This window comes from Prionailurus viverrinus, chromosome F1, assembly GCF_022837055.1.
Source record: "Prionailurus viverrinus isolate Anna chromosome F1, UM_Priviv_1.0, whole genome shotgun sequence".
In the NCBI taxonomy this organism is placed as follows: Eukaryota; Metazoa; Chordata; class Mammalia; order Carnivora; family Felidae; genus Prionailurus; species Prionailurus viverrinus.
In genome coordinates, this window is record NC_062577.1 from 29224185 (window position 1) to 29248715 (window position 24531).

The following is a 24531-nucleotide window of genomic DNA, read 5'->3' on the forward strand; positions in this document are numbered from 1 at the left end:
CCTTAAAACCTTGATTAATCCCTTTCTTAACTCTTGGGCTTATACCAGTTCTCTTCATTGGCACCACATTTCTCTCCATCTTTCAAAATCATTAGACATTTTTTCCCCTTCTGGTGATGCCTAAAACAAACACCACCTGCAGGAGACAGGAGTATCTGGAAGATAAAGAGATGTTTACCTGTAATCTCTTCTAAGGCTGCTATGGGGAAAGGAGGGAAGGTGGGAAAATAGTTGAGGGTCAGAACAAGAAAGACAATTCCAACAATCACACAGGCCACGGAGAGAACGGGTGTGAGGTGCTTCCATTGGCTGCAGTGTGTCACATGCGCTGTCTGTTCTCTCGCTGGGGAGCCTGGTGGTGATTTCTGCTGAGGGCAGAGCTTGGACCCAATAGCTTGGAGATCTTTCTAGCTGAGATGTGGGGATTTTCTGAGAAGTCCTTGTGAGGGGAGCGGTATGGCACAGAGAAAAGAGTCCTTGGTGAGTTTCCACTGCTCTGACCCAGCAAGCCGGGCACCACCACCTGCAGTTCTAGGGAAGCACATCCAAAGGAGGTAATAACATTCACTTGTATGCTTCTTCCTCTTCCTCCTCTCCTCCTCCTTCCTCTTCCCCTTCCTCTTCTCCTCCTCCTCCTTCTCCTTTGCCTTCTTTTGAAATCAATGGATAATATAATTTTTACTTTTTTTTTCTAACTGGATTGTTTGAGTACCTCTGAGTGTGCAGGCAGCGAGCATGTTGGGGTAGGTCTGGTGAGAAAACTCCTGAGTCAGCAGCTAACACATATTTTTTTTTTTTTTTTTTTTTTTTTTTTTTTTACTGAACACCACTAGTGCTGGGGGCGGGGGCTTTAGCTGCCGAAGAGTTTTAAATTGTGTTTTCCCTCTCTTAATTATAACTTAGTGACAAGTCACATAAGGAGCACCCATTTGAAACAGAAGCTAATGAGCAGCAAAACGAAAACACACAATGATTTTGCATATTTGCTTCAGTATCTGCTTCCCTGCATCACTCAGTTGCATTCGTTAATAACTATTTTATAGAACATTCTAGTATCCACACTCCTACAAAATCCAACGTACAAAAGAGAAAAGATGGTGCTGATTCCATCCCAAGAGGTCTTTCATTTATTGGAAGTCAAGACTGCTCTTGCCCACAGGGTGGGATTTGTGGAGAAGGGCTTGCAAAGAGCAATCTGAAACTTGTCTTACATCATCGTTCAAAGCACAACACGAGCATTTTGTATGTATAAAAAAAAAAAAGAGCTAATTTTGTGAAGTGTATAAATTAGGTTTTGAAAGCCCTTTTTGTCTATTTTTGGTGCTGGAACACAGGGCAATATTTCAACTTGTATTTTAAAACTATGTGTGTGTGTATGTAACTATATGTGTCCACAAAGTTTTTTTTTCTTGCTTAAATAAAAAAAAAATTCAGTTGAACAACATATGCCACTTGTTAAGCAATGGAACGATTTCAGTGATACATTGATTTCAAGTAAAAATATTGTTTCCTGTAAATCACTTATTCCACGTAAAAGTGACAAAGTACCAGGGCCCAGTGCCAAATAAGATCCTGGTGGCAGGAGGGCTGAGAGTACATGCACTTGAATGTGAAAGGCTGCAGCAGGTCATAAGGCTGGTAGGGCCACAGGTGTGGGTTGTCCTGTGTTCTCAGCTGTCCTGGTTCTTTTTTTTTAATGTTTATTTTTGAGAGAGAGCAAGACAGAGTGTGAACAGGAGAGGGGCAGAGAGAGAGAGACACACACACAGAATCTGAAGCAGGGTCCAGGCTCTGAGCTGTCAGCACAGAACCAGACTCGTGGCTCGAACTCATGAGCTGTGAGATCATGACCCGAGCTGAAGTTGGTTGCTTAACCACCTGAACCACCCAGGCTCTCCAGTCCCGGTTCTTTTTCAGTAGCAGGAGCAGTACCTCCGGGATGGTGGTTGGGAACAACTGTGCCTAGGGCACAGGCAGGAGGGGAAGTTGAGGAACAGTGTGGGCACCTTCTCCCCATCAGCACCCAGCATCACTCTGCATCCAACGTGGTGGTTCGCTCATGGGTTTCAGAGACACAAAAATGAAGGAGTCCTGTGACCTGTCCGTTTCCTGTCTTCATCACCCTGGGCACACCGCTTAGATCTGCTTGGGCTTAATGGGATTGTTGTGGGGATTAAAGGAATAGTGCATGCACAGTCCTTGGCACAGAGCCTGGTATTAAATCAATGCTTGGACATTATTATCAGACCTCACTGCGATCCCACGAGGCAAATACTCTCCCTTGACCAACCACCAAATGAGGCTTAGTGAGAATAAGTTTTAATCTAGATTACTTCCTACACTAGATTAAGTATCTAGTCTGGGCCTACCTTCAAATAGGGGTCTCCAAAGCTCTAGATTTTTTCCCTGAATGCCACACTTACACCTTGTGGGGGTTTTCCAGGATTTCTCTGTTCTCCTCTAAAACCCAGATGGATTTAGTCATTCAACAAGTATTTACTGAGTGCTTATTAAACAGCAGACGCTGTTCTCACTGCTGGCCCTGTAGCCTCGAGCGCAGACACAAATCTCTGCCCTTGTGGAGTTTACAGTCTAGCAGATAAGATAAAGAAGTACGATGTATATTATATTAGCTGATGATAGATTCTAAGGAGAAAAAAATAGAGCAGGGATGAGCGCTATGGGCGTGTTTGTGTGTCTGTCAGAAGGAAGGAGTGTTGTCAATATTTTATATATAAAGGCCAGAAAACCTGAAAGAATGAAAAAGAGATTTGAGTAGAGAGCTAAATGGGGTGCAGGAGCAAACCCCTCAGATTTCCCGGGGAGAAGCCTTCCAGGCAGAGGGAATAGCAGGGTAGGACCCTGAGGTGGGGTTTGCTCAGCTCTTGGAGGACATAAAAGCATGCCCTGGGGAGGGGGGGGAATGGTCTGTGCACCTAGAATTATTTGATCAGTCTGAGAATCAGCTTTCTTCCCCCAAAACCTGCTTTTCTAACACTTGGACTTCCCTTTAAGGAGTTGCTGCCCCTTGGTTGGGTCACTAAAGCCTGGGGCTGAAGCAACCCTGAGGAACAGGGTTGGCTTAGTGGCCGTCTGATTTGTTGTGTAATAGCATTGACTTCCTAGGTGACTCAGCAGGGTTCTGTGCTTAAACGTCAACTCTGGGGATGATGAGCTCCAGCCCCAAGGCCTCTCAGGTCTGGAGGATTCCCCACCTCAGGACCAAGGAAGGGGCTATTTCTTCGAGCCTGACCTTGATGTCGCTTTGCTGCCTGGACTCCTGGAGCTTTGAGCAAATGCTTTACCCCTAAAGTAGACATCTTCCAGCTTGATTTTGCCTCCCTGGAAAAAAAGAGAACCTGCTGAATGCGGTGGGTGAGTGAGAACATGGACTTTGGAACCTGAGAATTGGTTTAAGTGCTCGCTCTGGCATTTATGAGTTATGTAGCCTTGAGCAAGTGATTGACCTGCAAAATGAGGACATTCTTGCTGAAGTCCTAGGAGACTGAATTAAAGCGCAGGGATGTAGGAAGTGTGCCTTGCACAGTGCTGGCAATTGGTAGAACCTCAATGAACGGTTGTATGATTATTTTCATCCTCTTGAGCATTCCTGAACTAGCAAAACAGCCCCCCCCCCAGCACTCTGTCCAATTCCTAATCCTTATCCAAATATTGATACAACTGTGGTCCCTGTACATCCAGAATCACAACTGAAAAATGGGTGGCATGATCTCCATATGCAAAGTAAACATGCACTGGGGGACTAGGCTGGGAGTAGGGGCGGAGCCACATCAGATCAGCTGGTTGAATTCAATCAACTTTTGATTCCCTGCCCTCATCTTTTATAGAAGGAGTTGGATGTCTTTCCCATTTGACCTTAGAATGTGTTATTCTCCATGTGCCCTTCCTTAGGCTCCTCATTTACAGATGGATTCTGGTGAGTGGAAACCTGGTTTGAATATAGCAAGAGAGATCACGATTTCAGAAAAATCTATGTCGTGTATGTTTTAAGAATGTCAATTCACTATGTCCTAACGGTCTGGTTTGTCATCCAGATTTTTAATATTTTGACATGTGTAATTTTGTGTTTGCAGAATTATCTCTTTTTTATCAGATACTTCTGTGGATTCCACGGAGTCAAGATCCAAAGGCTTTCCCCTAGAGTTTTACTTTCCCCATATATACAGGGTTTGTAGGGGTAGAGGGGCGGTCACTAGCCTGGGATTTAACTTTTCTTGGGGGAGACCCATGTGGGGCAGTGGAGGTCACTGAGTTAGTGCTAGTCAGCAATTAAAAGCCTCCAGACACAAGAATCTGCATTCCAGCTGCCATCCCCTCTGTCCTAAGGCGCCTCTCATCAGTGTGGCCAAAGACATCTACTTAGCTCTGGAAGTTTAAAAAATAAACATTCTTTTTTTTTTTTTTTAATATTTATTTATTTTTGAGAGAGAGAGAGAGAGAGAGAGAGAGAGAGACAGAGTGTGAGCAGGGGCAGAGGAGGGTCAGAGAGAGGGAGACACAGAACTCATAGTGGGCTCCAGGCTCCAGGCTGTCACACAGAGACCGACATGGGGCTCGAACGCAAGAACCATGAGATCATGACCTGAGCTGAGAGTCAGATGCTTAACCAACTGAGCCACCCAGGCATCCCAAAAATAAACTTATTCTTTTTTTTTTTTTTTTTTTTTAATTTTTTTTTTTCAACGTTTATTTATTTTTGGGACAGAGAGAGACAGAGCATGAACGGGGGAGGGTCAGAGAGAGAGGGAGACACAGAATCCGAAGCAGGCTCCAGGCTCTGAGCCATCAGCCCAGAGCCCCACGCGGGGCTCGAACTCACGGACCGCGAGATCGTGACCTGGCTGAAGTTGGACGCCTAACAGACTGCGCCACCCAGGCGCCCCTAAACTTATTCTTAATTATACAATTTATATCCAGATTCATTCTCCTAGTAAACAATTTAAACGATACTGACAAGGTTCAAGGACGTTTCTCTGTTTTCAAGGAGATTTTGAAAAAATAGTGGATTTTGAATACCTCAAAGGTTTTCACTTTCTATTGCTCTAATCCTATGGTTTTGTTCTTTGATCTAATCACCATCCCCTTATGATCTTCAGTTTGGTGTGTGTCATTCAAGACATTTTGCTATGTGCACGTGTGTGTATGTACATATCTATGTGTTGATAACCTATGACTGTGTGTGTGTATACAGGTATTAAGTTAATATGAATACTATATTTACATAGGTATTCAAGCCCTATTCATATATATGTGTATGCATATATTACTAACATATAATTAATACCTTTATTAATTTATGCAGGATTATTTTCTGTGGAGATTGTTTCTCAACTGAATCAGTTTGCAACTTGCTTCTTTATGCAGCAAGATGCAGTTCATAGAGATTTACTTTTCCATTTGGAGTTACTGCATAGTTTCTGCTAGTGATCAGTTTATTTGGTCAGGCTTCTGCTGATGAGTATTGAAGGAGGTCTAGTTTTCCCCTCTTGGAGACAATGCTGCAATGAGTTATCTTCATGGTTTTTTTTTTAATGTTTATTTATTTTGAGAGAGACAGAGACAGCACAAGTGGGGGAGAGGCAGAGAGAGAGGGAGAGAGAGAGATAGAATCCCAAGCAGGCCTCACGCTACCAGCGCAGAGCCCGACGCGGGGCTTGAACCCATGAAACTGTGAGATCATGAGCTGGAACCAAGAGTCGGATGCTCAACTAACTGAGCCACCCAGGTGCTCCTGCAATGAATTGTCTTTAATCGCATTTCCTTAAGCACATGCGTCTGCCTTTCTAGAAGGCTGATTTTAAGAAGTGTCATGGGGGGTATATACAGTTTAAACTTATTAGCTACTGCTGAATTGCCCTTCAAAGGGCCAATTTAAATTCCCACTGACACTGCGTGAGAGTACTTGAAAAGTTTTCATATTATTAAACTAAGATTCTTGCCAAAACTTTGTGGTACTTCCAATTTGGCTTTAATTTGCATACATTTGAGAACCAGTAGATTGGAGTGTCTTTTCATGTCTTCATTGGCCACTGATATTTCCTCTTCAGTGAATTTCCTTTTCAAATTCTTTCCATAGTTTTCTCATTTGAGTTGGTTATCTCTTTTACATGAATTTGTAAGAGTTTTTAAAATATATTCTTTTTGGGATGAGCACTGGGTGTTGTATGGAAACCAATTTGACAATAAATTTCATATATTGAAAAAAATAAGATAAAATAAAATAAAATAAAATAAAATAAAATAAAATAAAATATATTCTTTTTGGGGGCGCCTGGGTGGCTCAGTTGGTTAAGCGGCTGACTTCGGCTCAGGTCATGATCTCACAGTTCGTGAGTTTCAGCCCTGCAACAGGCTCTGGGCTGACAGCTCAGAGCCTGGAGCCTGTTTCAGATTCTGTGTCTCCCTCTCTCTCTGCTCCTCCCTGCTCACACTCTGTCTGTCTGCCTCTCTCTCTCTCTCTCACAAATAAACATTAAAAAAAAATTAAAAATAAATAAATAAAATAAAATATATCTTTTTTTTAAAAAAGCATATTCTTGATATTATTTGTTTCTCCTAGGCTGTTGCTTATTCTTAAATTTTGATATTCTTGTGGTATCTCTTCGTACACAAAGCATTTATATTTTTGAAGCAGACAAATTACATTTTTCTTTTACAGTTTTTGCTTTTTAAATCTAGTTTCAGTAGACATTCCAAGCCCCATGTAATGAAAATTTGTTATCATGTTTTATTTTAATATATAGGCATATAATTCACACATACATACACATATGTAATTCACATGGCATTTATTTTCAGGTATAAAATGTATTTTTTTAAATGGGTAGCGTTCAAATATATATTATGCACATATTCAATTATATATATATTCAATTTTGATCGAGTATTTTAAAGCAACTCACAGATACATTACTCATTATTATATATTATTTTTTAAAGCCTCATCAGTTCAAAATTTAAATAGAAGTATTTATATATTCCTACCTCACAAGGCTTCTTAAAAAAACATAACAACATATAATAATCATACCTGACAAAATTAGGAAAAATGTCTCATATGTCATCTAATACCCAGTTTAGGTTAAATTTTCCTTGATTGTTTAAAGATATATTTTCATGTTTGAACTGGGATCTAAACAGATTGGTGGGTATGTTTCTTGATTTTCTTCTAACCTGTAGGAGTTCTGTCTTCCCTCACCATTTTTATGAGTGGTAAGGAGATATTTTATGTGTGATATTCTTGGCTTCTATATTTTTTATTTATTCATATCACAATACAGATTGCTAGGGTTTTTTGTTTGTGTGTTGGTTTTGTTTTTGAGGTCTTGACTTTTCTTTAAAGGCTTAAGTTTTTTGTGTGTTTTTAAAAAAAATTTTTTTAATGTTTATTTTTGAGAGAGAGAGAGACAGAGTGGCAGAGAGAGGGAGACACAGAATCCAAAGCAGGCTCCAGGGTCCAAGCTGTCAGCACAGAGCCTGATGCGGGGCTCAAACTCACCCAGTGTGAGATCATGACTTAAGCCAAAGTCAGACGCTTAACTGACTAAGCCACCCAGGCGCCCTGTTAAAGACTTAAGTTTTTAAGTTTTAGGTTCACAGCAAGTTAAGAGGAATGTGCAGATTCCCTGTCTACTCCCCACCCCCAAGGCACAGCCTCCCCCATTATCAACACCTCACCCCAGAGTACATTTGTTACCATCAGTGAATGTATATTGAAAGATCATAATTACCCACAGTCCATAGTTGATCTTAGGGTTCATTCTTGGTGTTGTACATTTTATGGGTTTGGACAAATATATAATGACATGTATCCATCATTATCCCTTCACTTTTTCATGCGATTAATTTATTAAAAAAACTGATCATTTGTCCTGAAGAGTTACCTGTGTTCAAGGTGTGTGTCTGCTTCCTCACAATGTCATTTAATGTCCCCAGTATTTCCTGAAAAACGGTAGCTAAAGTCTTCATTAGATTCAGGTTCAAATGTTTTGGCATGTATACCATGACATTTTTTTTTTAAATGTTTATTTATTTATTTTGACAACGGGCCGGGGGGCAGAGAGACAGGGAGAGAGAGAATTCCAAGCAGTCTCCACACTCAGAGTGGACCCTGACGCGGGGCTGGACCTCACCACTATGAGATCCTGACTTGGGCCGAATCAAGAGTCAGAGGCTTAACTGACTGAGCCCCCCAGGCACTTCTATCATGACATTAAAAAATTTTTTTTAATGTTTATTTATTTTTGAAAGAGAGAGCAAGAGAGACAGAGCATGAGCAGAGGAGGGGCAGAGAGAGAGGGAGACCCAGAATCCAAAGCAGGCTCCAGGCTCTGAGCTGTCAGCATTGAGCCTGACGTAGGGCTTGAACCCACGAACTGTGAGATCATGAGCTGAGCCAAAGTCGGATGCTTAACCAACTGAGCCACCCAGGCTCCCCTATCATGACATTTTTTAAATGGGGTAACTGGTGTATATGAAAGGAAGTGGGTTTTCTGTTTTGCTTTGTTTATATCCTAATTTTGTATTTGGCTATCTTGCTAAGTTCTGTGAGCAGTTATAATCGTCTGTCAATTTTTTTATATTCTTTAGACAAATGACTATATTATCTGTTAATAATGGCATATTTTTCTTTTCCAGCATTTATACATTTTATATATTTATTGCATTGGTCAGAACATCCTATAAAATGTTGAAGCGTGGGGCACCTGGGTGACTCAGTTGGTTAAGTGTCCGAGTCTTGGTTTTGGCTCAGGTCATGACCTCACGGTTCCTGAGTTTGAGCCCTGCATTGGGCTCCACTCTTGATGGTGCAGAACCTGCTTAGGATTCTCTCTTTCTCTCTCTCTCTCTCTCTGTCCCTCTCCAGCTCATGCTCTTTCTCTCTCTCTCAAAATAAATAAATAAACTTTAAAAATAAATAATTAAATAAAATGTTGAAGCAGAGGTAATACTTAGTCTTTACTGACTTTAGTGGGATTGCTTTAGTGCTTTACAAAAATATGCCACCTTTGTTAAGTATTTTGGTTAATGCCTTTTAACAAGTTTATAAAGTTTTGTTAGTTTTCTAGGAGTTTGTTAAAAAATCATGAATGGACTTGAATTTATCAAAGGCTATTGTTTATTGTCTATTGAAGTGGTCATCTGATTTTCTTCTTTAATTTTATTAATATAGGAAATTATACTAATAGATTCTGTATGTTAACTATCTTTGAGTTCTCAGTTCAATCCTCACATGGTCTTCTAATACAATGCTGATCACAATGTTGGTTTCCCAACATTTTCTTTAAGATTTTTGCATCTATCTCATAAGTTATATTGGCCTTTAAATTTCTTTTCTTGTGATATCCTGTTTGGTTTAAGAATCAAAGTCAAGCTAGCATCTTAAAATGAGTGAGTGGTTTCCCACCATTTTTCCAAGCTGTGGAAGAGGTTATATCAGGAATATTCATCTCTTGAAGGTCTGCTAGAGTTGTCCCTCATAATTATTAAATATATTTTCTATCTATAGTCACATGTCTTTCATTTTTCTTAATGTTTAGTTTACTTTTTCTTTTTGTTATATTTGCCAAAATATCCATTACATTGAGCTTTGCAAATAAATCATTTAGTTTTAGACACAAGTGCAAATTTTAGACACAAGTTTTTAAATTATTAATTTTTAGTTTCAATCTTATTTTATTCCTTTTTTCTATTTCAGTTGAGTTTACTTTGTTTCTCTTTTATTAGCTTAGTTTTTTTAAGTTTAACTCACTTGTTTTTGAACTTTATAATTACTTAATGTGTATTTAAGATTATAAATGTTCTGACTACTGGTTTGGCTGAATCCTTGAAGATTTCAATATGCACTACTCTTATTCTGTATCATTTCCACGTTATATGTTATCACTATTTTGACTTCCTGTTTAATCCGAAGGTAAGTAGAATTGGGGAAGCTATATTTTTGTATGGTTTCAGATTTATTTTATTATAGTTACTGAATGAGACGTATGAAGTCAACATTTTAGAATTTGCTGAAATTTCTTTTGTGGTCATGATCATGAAATTATCAAGTTCTGCAAATTTCATGTGTATTCCATTTGTTTGTTGAGAGAAATTTGAGTTGTGTTATTAAAACCCTCCCCATACCTGTAATTACTTTTTGTCTGCTTGATTAGTCATTTTATGAAAGAAATGTGTAAAACTCTCCCACTATCACAAATATTTGTCACTTTCAGTTTTACTTTATATATTTCAATCTTGTGTTTTAAGCATATCAATAATCATCATTATATCTTCCTGAGAGATTGCTCCTTTTATTAATATAAAACATTTCTTTTTATCACTTTTAGTGCTTTGAATTCTAGGTAGTCTGACATTTATGTTGTTACAACTACTTTCATCCTCTTTCTATTTGCTTGATATATCTTCTTCTATTTCTTTATTTTTTCATTTTCCTGTGTCATTTTTTTAAGTGCATCTCTAGTTTAAAGTCTATGGCTAGATACTTTCTAAAAATCCAGTTCTAGATTCCTTTTTTTTTTTTTTTTTTTTCAACGTTTATTTATTTTGGAGACAGAGAGAGACAGAGCATGAACGGGGGAGGGGTAGAGAGAGAGGGAGACACAGAATCGGAAGCAGGCTCCAGGCTCTGAGCCATCAGCCCAGAGCCTGACGTGGGGCTCGAACTCCCGGACCGCGAGATCGTGACCTGGCTGAAGTCGGACGCTTAACCGACTGCGCCACCCAGGCGCCCCTAGATTCCTTTTTTTAATGGGCAAATTTAATCTGTTCATATTTATTGAGACTACTGATGTATTTACAGTTAGGCATGCCATTTTGTGTATGTTTTGTATTTCCATACATTATAGTTTTGGTTTTGCTTTCTGCTTTTTGTTCCATTTAATTTCCTTTACTTGTTAGAAAGTTTTACCTTCTACTTATATTTTTGTAGGTACTTCAGTCCCTTTAAATATTTAACACATAATATTAAGCATACTTAAAATATTTTTTTCAACGTTTATTTATTTTTGAGAGAGAAAGACAGAGCATGAGCAGGGGAGGGGGCAGATAGTGAGGGAGACACAGTATCTGAAGCAGGCTCCAGGCTCTGAGCTGTCAGCACAGAGCTGGACACGGGACTCAAACTCACGAACCGTGAGATCATGATCTGAGCCAAAGTTGGGCACTCAATCGACTGAGCCACCCATGCGCCCAGCATATTTTATTTAACCATGGCTAGAGTTCAATCTTTTTAATTGAAATACAGTTGACATAAAATATTACATTAGTTTCAGGTGTACCTCATAGTGATTTGACAATTATATACATTACAAAATACTCACTGTGATAAGTGTAGTTACCATCCATCACCATACAGAGTTATTACATTATTTTTAAAAAAAATTTTAATGTTTATTTTTGAGAGAGAGAGACAGAGACAGAGTGCGAGCAGGGGAGGGGCAGAGAGAGAGAGGAAGACACAGACTCTGAAACAGGCTCCAGGCTCCAAGCTGTCAGCACAGAGCCCAACATAGGGCTCCAACTCAGGAACTGCGAGATCATGACCTGAGCTGTTGTCAGTTGTTTAACCTACTGAGCCACCCGGGCGCCCTGAGTTACCACCACATTATTGACTGTATTCCCTATGCTGTACTTTTCATTCCCATACAGTTCAATTTGTCTCTAGTAAGTCCCTTGAACAGGAAACTTAGCACGTCTTTACTTTTCTCCTCTCTCATTCCACTGCACAACCATCCAAGCTAATATTTTTTACAGTGTATTTCTTTATTTTGATAAAATATATATACCATAAATTTTACCATTTAACCGTTTTAAATGTTCAATTCAGCAGCATTAAGTACATTCACGTTGTTATGCAACCATCACTACTCTCCATTTCCAGAAATTTTCCATCATTCCAAACAAAAACTCTGTACCCATAAGACCATAATTCCTCTTCACCATTTTCCTCCAGATCTTGGTAACCTCTATTATATTTTATGTCTGCATGTATTTACATATTCTAGGTCCCTTATATACATGGAATCATATAGTATGTTCTTTTGTGTCTGGCTTATCTCACTTAGCATTATGTTTTCCAGACTCATCTGTGTTGTAACAGATATCAGAATTTCACTTTTTTAAAGGCTAAATAATATTCCATTGTATGAATATACCACATTTTGTTTATCTACTCCTTTGTTCATGAACATTTGGGTCATTTTCACCTTTTGTCTGTTGTGAATAATGCTGCTATGAATATTGATGTGCAAGTATATGTTTGAGTCTCTGATTTCAGTACTTTGGTGTATACACCTAGAAGTAAATGCAGGATCATGGTAATTTTGTGTTTAATCACCAAAATTGGGGAAATCACCAAAATATTTCCCATAGTGGTTGCACCATTTTACATTCTCACTAGCAATCCTCCAGGATATCAGATTCTCCATACAATCCCCAACACTTGGTATTTTCCATTGTTTTGATGATGTCCATCCTAACGGATATGAAGCAGTATCTCATTGTGATTTTGATTTGCATTTCCCTAGTGGCTAGTGATAGTGAGCATCTTTTCATGTGCATATTGGAATTGGCATATCTTTTTTGGAGAAACGTCATTTTTCATTTTTTGTATTTTTGTTGTTGAGTTCTAGGAATTTGTATATATATGATTTTCTCCCATTTCATGGTTGCCTTTTACTCTTGATAAGTGTCCTTTGATGCACAAAAGTTTTTAATTTTGATGAAATCCAAGTTATCTATTTTTTCTCTTGGTGCCTGTGCTTTTACTGTCTATCCAACAAATCATCACCAAATTCCGTGTCATGAGGGTTTTCCCTATATTTTCTTCTCTACTAATTTTGGCTTTCACATTTAAGTCTTTGATTCATTTTGAGTTAATTTTTGTATACGATGTGAGATAAGGGTCCAATTTCATTCTTTTGCATGTGGATAGCCAGTTTTCCTAATACTATTTGTGGAAAAGACTGTCCTTTCCCCACTGAATAATGCTATGGCCTGAATTGTGGTCCCCCACTTCATATGTTGAAGTGCTAACACCCAGTACCTCAGAAAGTGAAAATATGTGGACAAAGGACCCTTATGCATTATTTATTTTTATAAATATTTTTATGTTTGTTTATTTATTATTATTTATTAATTTATTATTTATTTATTTATTTTTGAAAGAGAGAGAGAGAGTACAAGTAGGGGAGGGACAGAGAGAGGGACACAGAATGTGAAACAGGCTCCAAGCTCTGCACTATCAGCACAGAGTCCAACGTGGGACTCAAACCCTCAAACCCATGAACCATGAGATCATGACTTGAGTTGAAGTTGGACACTTAGCCAACTGAGCCATCCAGGTGCCCCTGGACAAAGGAACTTTAAAGAGGTAATTTAGGTTAAATGAGGTCATATGTATGGACCTTAGTCTGTAAGACTGCGTTTGGAGGTAAGGTCTTCAAAGAAATAATCTAGTTGAAATAAGGCTGATAGGGTGAGTCCTTAATCAATATAATGGATCAGATGTCCTCATAAGAAGAAAAAGAGACATTAGGAATATGTTCTCAACAGAGAAAAGGCCATTTGAGAAGATAACAAGGAGATAGCCACTTGTAGGCCAAGACAGAAGACTTAGGAGAAATCAAACCAAATTTAGTAATATTAAATCTTCCTATCCATAAACATGGGATGTCTTCCCATACCATCACCAAGGGTAACTATTCATGTTACCAGGCATAATTACCAAACTTATCAAGAGCTTAGTTCTAAAATTTTTTTTTATTTTTGTTTTTGTTTCACTGTAAACATTTATATACACTTAAATATATATATAAAATACACAAAATACACATATATATGTACATGTACTTTTGGTGTGTACATACACATAAACACATGTATTTCACCTCACTACTTTTTAAAAAATATTTATTTTTGAGAGACAAAGTGTGAGTGGGGGAGGGGCCAAGAGAGATAGAGACAGAATCTGAAGCAGGCTCCAGGCTCTGAGTTGTCAGCACAGAGCCTGATGTGGAGCTCGAACCCACAAACTGTGAGATCATGACCTGAGCCGAAGTCAGAGGCTTAACCAACTGAGCAACCTAGGCACCCCTTACCTCACTACTTTTTGAAACTCATTCATCATGGATTCATATTTCTTCTTGTTGGAATATATCTGTAATTGTTTTAGAGAGAGTCTACTTTGGCTGGACATGGAATTTTCTGTTATTTCCCCTTAACATTTATAGAGGTATTGCTTGTTTTATATCCAATGTAGCTGATGAGGGCTCAAGTCAATCTGAGTTTCTTTCCTTTGTAGGTAATCCTTTTTTCTCTCTGGAAGGATTTAAGATTTTCTCTTTGGTGCTCTGAAATTTTGCTACCATGTATCTAGACAGAGTTGGCTGAGAGTCAGGGCACAGGGTACAGAGGGGTTCAAGCCCCTATATGTCTTAGCTGCTTTCAGTATCCACCTCCTCTGAGGGTGGGGTCCTCTTGGTAGCACCCTCTCCTTTTTGAGAACAATGACCTTCTCTATAATCTCGTGTGCTTTCTGCCTTTTAGGGACTCCACACAATTTCTGGCCCAGAAGAGTTTCCTCTTCTTGTTTCTGAGTTTGATTATAGATTTATTTCATTTCTATTTTTTAATTTTATTATTATTAATATTAATTTTGAGAGAGAGAGAGAGCAGGGGAAAGGGGCAGAGGAAGAGAGAATCTTAAGCAGCCTCCATGCTCAGCATAGAGCCAGATGCAGGACTCAATCCCACCACCCTGGGATCACGACCTGAGCCAAAATCAAGAGTCGGATGCTCAACCGACTGAGCCACCCAGGTGCCCCAAAGTTATTTCATTTTTAAATTGTATTTTTCAAATATAAAAGCTAAAGCAATAAAACTTTTGGAAGAGAACATAAACTATCTTTACCATCTTAGGCTAAGTAAAGATTTCTTAAATAAGACACAAAAAGCACAAACTAAAAAAATTGATAAATTTTACTCCATCAAAATGAAAATCTTTTGTTCTTTGGAAGACATTCTCAAAAAAATGAAGAAACAAGCCACAGACAAGGAGAAGATATTTGCAAAACAAATACCCGATAAAGGACTTATGAGCAGAATATGTAAAAAACTCTTAAAATACAATGATTAGAATCAAAGAGCCCCCCTTTTTTAAAAAGTGGGGAAAAGACATGAGCAGGCCCTTCATCAGAGGAGTATGAATGGCAAAGAGACATGTGAAAAGATGTCCAACGTCATTAGAATTAGGGAAACACAAGTTAGAACTACAGTGAGGTACCCCTACACATTGGCTGAAATGGCTAAAATTAAAAAGTGCTGGGGAGAGTCTAGAGCAACTGGAATTCCCCTTCACTGCTGATAAGAATGCAAAATTGTACAGTCACTTTGAAAAACAGTTTGGCAATTTTTTTAGTTTTTTTTTTTTAATGTTTATTTATTTTTGAGAGACAGAGAGAGACAGAGCCTGAGCAGGGGAGGGGAAGAGAGGGAGAGGGAGGCACAGAATGCCAAGCAGGCTCCAGGCTCTGAGCTGTCAGCACAGAGCCCAATGCGGGGCTCGAACCCATGAGCCGTGAGATCGTGACCTGAGCCGAAGTTGGATGCCCAGTCAACTGAGCCACCCAGGCACCCCAACAGTTTGGAGATTTTTAATATTCATACTACCAGCAGCCCTACCCTAGGGTGGTCTCCCAGGAGAAATCAAAATTTATGTTCGTGCAAGATCTGTGTGTGAATGTTTATAGCTGTCTTATAAGTAACTGTCCAAAGCTGGAAGCAGGCAGTTGGTGAATAGATGGACAAGTTCCGACACGTTTGTGTGGTGGGCTACTTCTCAGAAATCAAAAAAGAGCTTCTGACTCACACAACACAGAGGAATCTCACACACATTAAGCCAGATACAGAAGGTTCACATTGTCTAATTCCCATCAAATGACATTTTGGAAAAGCCAAGCTGCGAGGACAAACATCAGATTTGTGGTTGCCAGTGGCTGAGGGTTGGAGGAAGGGGAGGACCGTAAAGAGCACCACAGGACTTTGGCGGGGGGGGGGGGGGGGGCATGAATGTTTTACATCTTGATTGTGGTGGTGATAACATACCTGCACGCACTTGTCAGAAGTCGCAAACTATACGCTTTGAGAAGTGTCATTTTTCTATGCAAATGATGCCTCAGTAAATACTGACGTTTAAAAAAAGTTCGGTTTTTTTTTCTGTGATTTTTAGAACTTGAGCCAAAAGGGAGAGTGGTAGCTTGTGCTCAGTTGGTCGTCTTGAAATGACACTCAGCCCACGATTTTTAAGCGGCACAAACATCAGCATCCACATCAGAGCTACCTGGGTCAGTGTTGCTTTCTGTTGGTGGTTGCCTGGACCAGGGTGACCAGCCGTCCTGGTTTGCCCAGAACTGAAAAGGTGTTTCTTGGGACATGAGACTTGAGTGCTAACATTGAAAGGCCTGCCTGGGCACAGGGGGAGGAGTTGGTCACCCAGCCAAGGCCTGTTTTTCATTCCTTTTTTAATCCACCTATGGTACCGTGCAGGGGAAGAGGCCCAAACTCGTTGACTGATGTGTTGTGGAAGAGGTGTTCAACAGGCTAGTGACCAGGTCCAGGTGCCGTACAAGCTGTGTGGCCCTCAAGGTCATCACGAGTCAGAACCGACCTTGGCAAACCCCAAATTCCTGCATCCTGCTTAGAGAACCATTGCCCCCAACAGGCTCAGTCTGGGGGTCCCGTGTCAGCCCCAAGACATTTCCTCTGTTGGCCTATAACCCAACCTCTTAGCAGTTCAGTTTCTCCATTTATTAACTCAAGTTGGAGTTAAGAGTTAAGTTTGCTGCATGTTCGTTAGTCTTTGCAAAAGCCGTGGGAGGAAGGTACTGTTACCCTTGTTTTACAGAAGTAGTTACAGAGGCTCCGGGAAGCTAAGTACCTTGCCCAGAGCCACACAGTTATACAAGGCAAGTTGGGATCCGAACCCCTGCCCTGCTTGTTCTAAGCTCAGATACTGAGGCACTTTCCATAATACCAGGCTAACATCCGGAAGTGGACAGAAGGCACTCAAGCGTCAGTTTTCTGTCTCACCTTCCTCCAAAAGGGAAGGAAACTTTTCTCCCCACAGGTGACTCTATCAATCAACAATTATGGTTCACTGTATTTAGACTTTCCTGAGTGAGAACTAGGGAAAAAGGAACTTTCCTGGGGGCAGGAGAGAGGGGAAATGGTGGATGGTTGTGACCGCCGGGGCAGGAGACAGAGGGTCCCGAAGAGGGGTTGCTCTTGGTCTGCGAGGGCTGATTCTCTAGTCTGGCCCGTGATCTTTCAGGAAGCTCTCTCCTCTCTGGTTCCCCTCTGCCACCAACAACCGTGCATTTGCAGGATGCCTCTGACCCGGGATCGGCCTGTGACCTGTGGTTAGTGACAAAGCAAACTTGGCTACACAGGCTCAGCCTGGCGCTCTCCCTAAGGCCCTGTGGCCTCATTAGGTGGTATGTGCCTGGCAGGCACTAGAGCAGGACATGGGAGGTCAGCAGCTGGCAAGAATCCTGCAACCCAGCACACGAGAAGGTAGGAAAGAATCCCAAACTCCTGAGCGCCTGGGGAGGGAACATTCTGCCTTGCTGGCTGTGATTTTCCTCCCCCCTTCCTTGGCAAAGTGAAGGAATTAGGTGCATCTCGGCAGCAAAGTCAAAATTAATTTTGCTTCCCTCTGCAATGAGAGTCCAGCTGAGCTGGACAGGGAGGGGCCCTAGAAAGGTATTTCCACCTTGGCCTGACATTAGGTTAGTAGAAACGGACTTTTTGTTCTTACTGGTAGGTTATTAAAACCCTCAAGGAATGTGCAGAAGGCAAATTTAGTTTGAGGAGCCCAGCAGGCCAGGGAAATGCTGAATAAATAGTGCAGCTGTTTGGGTGACTGCAGTGTTGGTGACAGGGAGCATTTGAGTGAAGGCTGCCCCAGGGCCACACCTCACGGCAAGGGGGGTGGCGGGGGGGGGGGGCTCCACCCCAAGAGGGTCTGCAGGCTGCTTCTGCTCAGCCCCAGTCCCTTCCCACAGTTCCTCCCCTACTCTCTGGGGGCCTGAGAAGCTCACTAGCCTCTTGTCCTTGGACTTGATCTCCACTGAAATCTCTCCGGGTTGAGTGCAGGAGGAAAAGGGAAGTTGATGCGGGGTGACAAGGGAGGTGGCAGAATGCCACATCCACTACGTTCTGATACTCTCTGGAGCAGTGAGCCTTTGTAGGCCCCCCAGTGCAGGAGGGCCTGTTGCTTGTAAAGGGTTTTACTGAGCTGCTGACTCAGAGGTACAGGGTTGATTACCCATAATCACAGCCCCATGTGGTATTGCGTCTTGTCCTGTCCAAATGCAGAGATCTCTTTAGCCCCACATTCCCCTTGCCCCTTCTAAGTTAGAGTAGCATCTTCTAAAATGCAAATCCCCCTATCTCCCTACGCTCAATTCCACAAAGGCAAGAATCACCTTTCTAGAGGAAGTGTTCTCCCTCTTGGAGCCCAGGGGAGCTTTTCCAAGCACAACTATGATCATGTCAGCCCTCCCCCAGATCTTTAGCAAGACCTAAAAGCCCTGCTGATCTGGCTCCTGCCCACCTCTCAGCCCCACCTAACAGCCATGACCTCCACACCTACTCATTCAATTAATGCAACAAATAGTATTGAATGCCTACTGTGTGCTAGGTGTGGATATATGCATTGAGGATACTCACGTGACCCAAATAAAGTCCCTGCTTTTGTGGCATTTATATTCTAGAGTCAGGAAAAATTTATAGCAAGTTGGCTGGCAATAAAGCATTAAGGAGAAAAACAGAACAGGGAGGGGAAAAGGGGGTCCTACTTCAAAAGGATGATCAAGGAGGGGTGCCTGGGTGGCTCAGTTGGTTAAGTGTTGGACTTTGGCTCAGGTCATGATCTCACTGTTCGTGAGTTCAAGCCCCACATCAGGCTCTGTGCTGACAGCTCAGAGCCTGGAGCTTGCTTCAGATTCTGTGTCCCCCCCAATCCCTCCCTTGCTTGTGCTATCTCTCTCTCTCAAAAATAAACATTTCAACAATAGCCAAACTATGGGAAGAGCTTAAATGTCCATCAACCAATGAATGGATAAAGAAATTGTGGTTTATATACACAATGGAATACTACTTGGCAATGAGAAAGAATGAAATATGGCCTTTTGTAGCAACGTGGATGGAACTGGAGAGTGTTATGCTAAGTGCAATAAGTCACACAGAGAAAGACGGATACCATATGTTTTCATTCTTATGTGGATCCTGAGAAACTTAATAGAAGACCATGGGGGAAGGGAAGGAAAAAAAAAGAGAGGGAGGGAGCCAAACCACAAGAGACTCTTAAAAACTGAGAATAAACTGAGGGCTGATGGGGGGTGGGAGGGAGGGGAAAGTGGGTGATGGGCATTGAGGAGGGCACCTGTTGGGATGAGCACTGGGTGTTGTATGGAAACCAATTTGACAATAAATTTCATATAAATAAATAAACATTAAAAAAAAAAGAAAGAAAAGAGAAGAAAGGCCTTGAAGGAAGGATGGCCAGGATTTTAAAAGGATGGTCAAGGAAAGTCTCGCTTACAATGTGTCATTGTAACAAAGGCCTAAAAAGAAGGCAAGCCAGACATATGAGGCAAGCACATGCCAGGCAGAGACCAGCACATACAAAGGCCCGGAGGTGGGAGCATGCTTTCCATGCTCAAGAACAAGGAGGACAGTGTGGCTGTACAGAAGGGGATAGAAGACGGGATCAAAGAAGAACCCAGGCATTTGCACTTTGGTTTTATTCTGAGTGAGATGGCAGGTTTTGAGCTGAGAAATGGCATGACTTTGACTTAGGTTTTAAATGGATCCCCACCTGCTTTTTTGACAATAAAATGAAGGAGGGAAGGGACAGGATTGGGGAGACCAGTTAGGAAGCTCTTGTCAGAATCCAGGAGAGGGATGAGGGAGGCTTGAACACAGTCCCTGTGGTGGAGGTGCTGAGTGGTGGCCAGAATCTAGATGCTTGGCAGGGCTTTCAGGACTGGGTGTGATGGGAACTGAGGAGTCAGAGATGACTCCAAGCTTTTGGCCCAAACAGCTGGAAAGATGGATTGACCACATACAGAGATGAGAAGACTATAGGAGAACAGGCTTTGCAGGTAAGAGCAGGAGTTTGGTGTTGGACGTGTTTAATTTGAGATAAATATTAAACATCCCAGAGAAGGTATCAAATAGGCATTTGGATGTTCAAGAATGGAATTCAGGAAACAGATCTAGCTGGAAATGTGTATTTAAGAGTCATCAGCTATAGAAGGTGTTTAAAACCATGAGCATGGCTGAGAATTGTCCTTATTTAAATTCGGGACCACCCACCTCAATGGGCTCTTAAGAAGACCAAGGAGTCCAAGGACAGAGCCCTGGGGCACTTCAATGATTTGGGGTCAGGAAGATGAAAAAGAGTCAGCAAAGGACACAGAGAAGGAGCAGCCAGTGAGGTAGGAGGAAAAACCAGGAGAGGGTGGGGTCCTGGATGCCAGGGAAAGAAAATGTTTCAAGGAACATGTGACCAGCTCAGTTAAAAAGTCCGGAGGGGCCAAGTGAGATGGGAATTGGGTATGTTCAATTCATACCCAGTTCAAGTTCAATGAGAATCAATGTGTTGGCCAGTAATTGGTCACCTTGAGGTGATGTGTTCTGTGGAGAAGTAAGAGGAAAAGACTGATGGAAGTGGGGTCAAGAGAGAATGGAGGATAGGAATTGAAGACACTGAGTACAGGTACATCTTTTGAAGAGTTTTGCTGTAAAGAAGTAGAGAAATGGGGTCAGTAGCTGGTATGGGACATGGAATTAGGAGAGGACTATTTTGTTTTTAAGGATTTATTTATTTATTTATTTATTTATTTATTTTGAGAGAGAAGAGAGAGAGAGAGACAAAGCCAGGGAGGGGCAGAGAGAGGGAGAGAATCTCAAGCAGGCTCGGTGCTGTCAGCACAGAGCCCGACGGGAGGCTCAAACTTGCTAACCGTGAGATCATGACCTGAGCTGGAATCAACCAACTGAGCCACCCAGCACCCCGAAGACTATTTTTGAAAGATAAGGGAAATAGCATTATGTCCGTAGGCTAATGGGAGTGACATGATAGAGGGTGAAAATGTGATGATGAAGGAGAGAGACACTGTTGGAATAAGGTCCTTGGGTAGATGACAGGATGGGCTCTAGTTTCTAAGGAGAGGGTTTGGCTTCAGCAAGGAGCACTAACAGTGTCCAGAGTAACAGGGGGAAAGTGTAATATCTGGATACAGACTTAAGTTGGCAGATGTGGTGGGAGCATATGAAAGTTCTCTGGCAAGTCTTCTTAGAGAGTGGGAGGGCAAATGAACAAGAGAAATTAGGTAGGATTCCTGGGGAGCCCTAAGTGTCCACCTGACCTCAGTTGGCTGTGAATTTACAGTAAGGTCAGTTACCATCGTTGATGTTTTCTAGACACGTTTAGCTGTTGTGGTACAGGTGTTAAGTAGGTGGAGAGCTAGATTTAGCCAAAGCTGGCATTTTTCTAGAAGAATACAGTGAAGGAAGAGGGGGCAGGGAGTTGAGGGTATTAAAATGAGTGTCTATAGTGATTGACTAGATCATCTAATCGGGGTGAGACGGGCACTGGGGAGATGGAGGGAAAAGGAAGGATGGGTAAGTCTCAGGAGATAGAAGAATTATTGGAATTCAGGTACCAGAGGGAGTGAATTGGGAAGACAGGAGACACGACACTGAGATTATGGGGCATGATCACAGGGTGAGCAGCTGAAGTGAAATGGAAGACAAGATGACCAGAAGTGATGAAGGCGATGAAGGAGAGGTCAGTCGTGCCTTGTGTGCTGGATCGCCCATTGACCTCAGTCCCCCTTCCCCTCTGCACTCTCCCCAGTGCTGCCGGAGCCAGAAGCCCAGAAACCACATTTCCCAGAATCCTCAGCCAATAAGCTTCTAGGTTTGTTTCCACAAATGAGAGGCACTTATGATAGACTTGGAAGTAGAAGAGAAGCAGAAATATTACTGTGTCTCTAGCAGGGCAGTGGTGGACAATTACATGAGCTTTGGGTTCATAGATAGATTTGTAGCCGCCTGTAGGTGCTTTCTGTCACATCACCTGCCTTCCTAATAGAGTCAGATCACTGTGGAAGGTTTCCTGTGTTTCTTGAAACTTCCTGAATCTTGAAAGCTGGTATTAAATTTGAATTCTATGGCAGCTTCTCTGACTTGTCTTTCAGCCCTAGCGATTTGTTGTTTTTAAACATTTAACTTGCTGTATTAAATAGTTAGTGCTGGAAATACCTAGAGGGGTTTCTGCTTGCTTGCTTTCTTTATTGTTTTTTAATATACCAGATTCCTCCCACCAGAGAGCTTTTGTACCTGCTGTCTTTCCCAAACCCCTATTCAAAATGCTCTGCTCCAGTGCCCCTCTCTTTACCTACTTACTTTCAGCTCTGGGCTCAGTTGATCCTTCCTAATGGACATTGTTCCAATTACCTATTGCTGCATCATGAACCACCCCAAAATATATAAACAACAATCGTTTTACTATGGTCAGGAATTTGGAAAGGGCACAGTGAGGATGAATTGTCTCTTGTCCACATGTCTGAGGCCTCAGGGTGGAAGACATGAACAGGTGGCTGGTTGAGGGCTGGAATCATCTGGAAACATCTTAACTCACATGTTGGACACACCTTAACTCACATGTTTGGTGCCCGGACCGGGATGGCTCAAAGGCTGGGCTCAGTTGGGACTGCCAACTGGAGTCCCCATATATGGCCTCTTCATGTGGCTTGGAAGTATGTGGGTTGGACATCCTTACAGTATGGTGGCCCCAGGGCAATTGGACTTCTTACATGGTAGTTTGGGACTCTGGAAGACAGAGTTCCAGTGAACAGAGCGGAAGGGCTTTTATGTTCTATCCTCTGACATATTGGTACTTCCACTGGACTCTGTTGGCTGAAGCAAGCACGAGTCACCCGAATTCAAGGGGAGGGACATAGACTCTTCTCCATGGGAGGAATGTCAAAACCTGATATGTTTCTGTCAGTATTCTTCCCTTAGTTTGTATGTATTCATTATGATGAGCACATAAGTCAGGCGAGCAAAGCTGGCCGTGTGTAAGAGACTTTAAGGGCTAGTGAGCCAGAGAACGTTCACGCTCTCGAAAGTAACCAGCCACCTCTTGGCACTGGCTACTTGTTGCCCCAAGGGAAGGCATGCCCAGTGCTGCTAGAGTCCCAATTTTTCAAGAGGATCCAGAACTCAGGGTGTTTATGTAAAAGTTTCCAATTTTAAAAAGGCTGTGCAGGCCAACTGCCTGGAACGTAGTAGGCTCAGTAAAGAGAAGAAATAGAAAAGTATCTCACACGCCCACCACCATGCCCACTGCCATTCCTATCCTGAGTTTCTGCTGATAAAGAGAAAAAATAAAAATACCTCATAATGTGGAGTGTGGGTGGGACGTTCCCACCCCTTGGTCAGGGTGCTGTAGGAGATGACGGAGTGAGACAAGGAAACCAGGCTCCTACGTGGGCCCGACATGTGGTACGATCCACACAACAGCTCAAGGGGCAGGTAGGTCACCGTGCTCTTCCTTTGCTTCGTTTTTCTTCTAAATGCTGAAAATGATCTGAGGTGCATAACTAGTTGTCTGGCTCCTCTCACACAACAGGTTTAATCTCCTTTGTTTTGCTCACTCTGTGTCCAGGGCTTGGAGAAGGTCTTGCCATAGAAGGTGCTCAGTGGATTCCTCCTGGAGGAATGTCATGCAGGTGTTACAGGTGAGGCTCAGGGGGCCAAACACCTGGGGACAGGTCCCAAGGTAAGTGAGGAAGCTGGGATTAAAAAATACACATACACACACACACACACACACACGCACACACAACTTGGTGCAAACTAAGACTACCATTGATGCCTCAATATGGAAGCTGTTCCTGATACTCTAGAGCCATGTGTTTGAAAACGTTTGAGCAATTTAAAAATGCATTTGTTAAAATCAGTTTCCCTACAGGATATTACAGGAAAGAAGGGGATTAAGAGATTTTAGTAATCCTTGGGAAACATTGCAAGCTTCATGATTCTCATCTATTTCAGGCAAAACTGTGAATATTTAAAAAAATTTTTTTAACGTTTATTCATCTTTGAGAGACAGAGAGAGACAGAGCATGAGCAGGGAAAGGGCAGAGAGAGGGAGACACAGAATCCGAAGCAAGCTCCAGGCTCTGAGCTGTCAGCACAGAGCCCCAAGCAGGGCTCGAACTCACAAATTGCAAGATCATGACCTGAGCCCAAGTCAGATGCTCAACCGACTGAACCACCCAGGTGCCCCCAAAACTGTGAATATTTAAATATGTGATGTAGATGCAGAGCCTGGGAATGGAGAGAGGGAGGAGCAGGGTTTTGGAAACCAAGCAGGGGTGCAGAAGGGCAGCTTGGCTTCCCTAAATTTGCCTAGAGGTTCATAGCAGCAGCAGC

General features: G+C 41.9%; 1 long non-coding RNA gene across 1 annotated transcript in view; it reads left to right on the forward strand.

The window, feature by feature from the left end:
• Positions 1–347: 347 nt before the first annotated feature.
• The window catches only part of LOC125155702 (uncharacterized), a 32595-nt gene continuing 8411 nt past the window's right edge, over positions 348–24531 (forward strand). Inside the window, exons 1-2 of the long non-coding RNA XR_007148318.1 lie at positions 348–554; positions 23762–23834. This is a non-coding gene — a long non-coding RNA (uncharacterized LOC125155702). The remainder of the gene's footprint in view (positions 555–23761; positions 23835–24531) is intronic.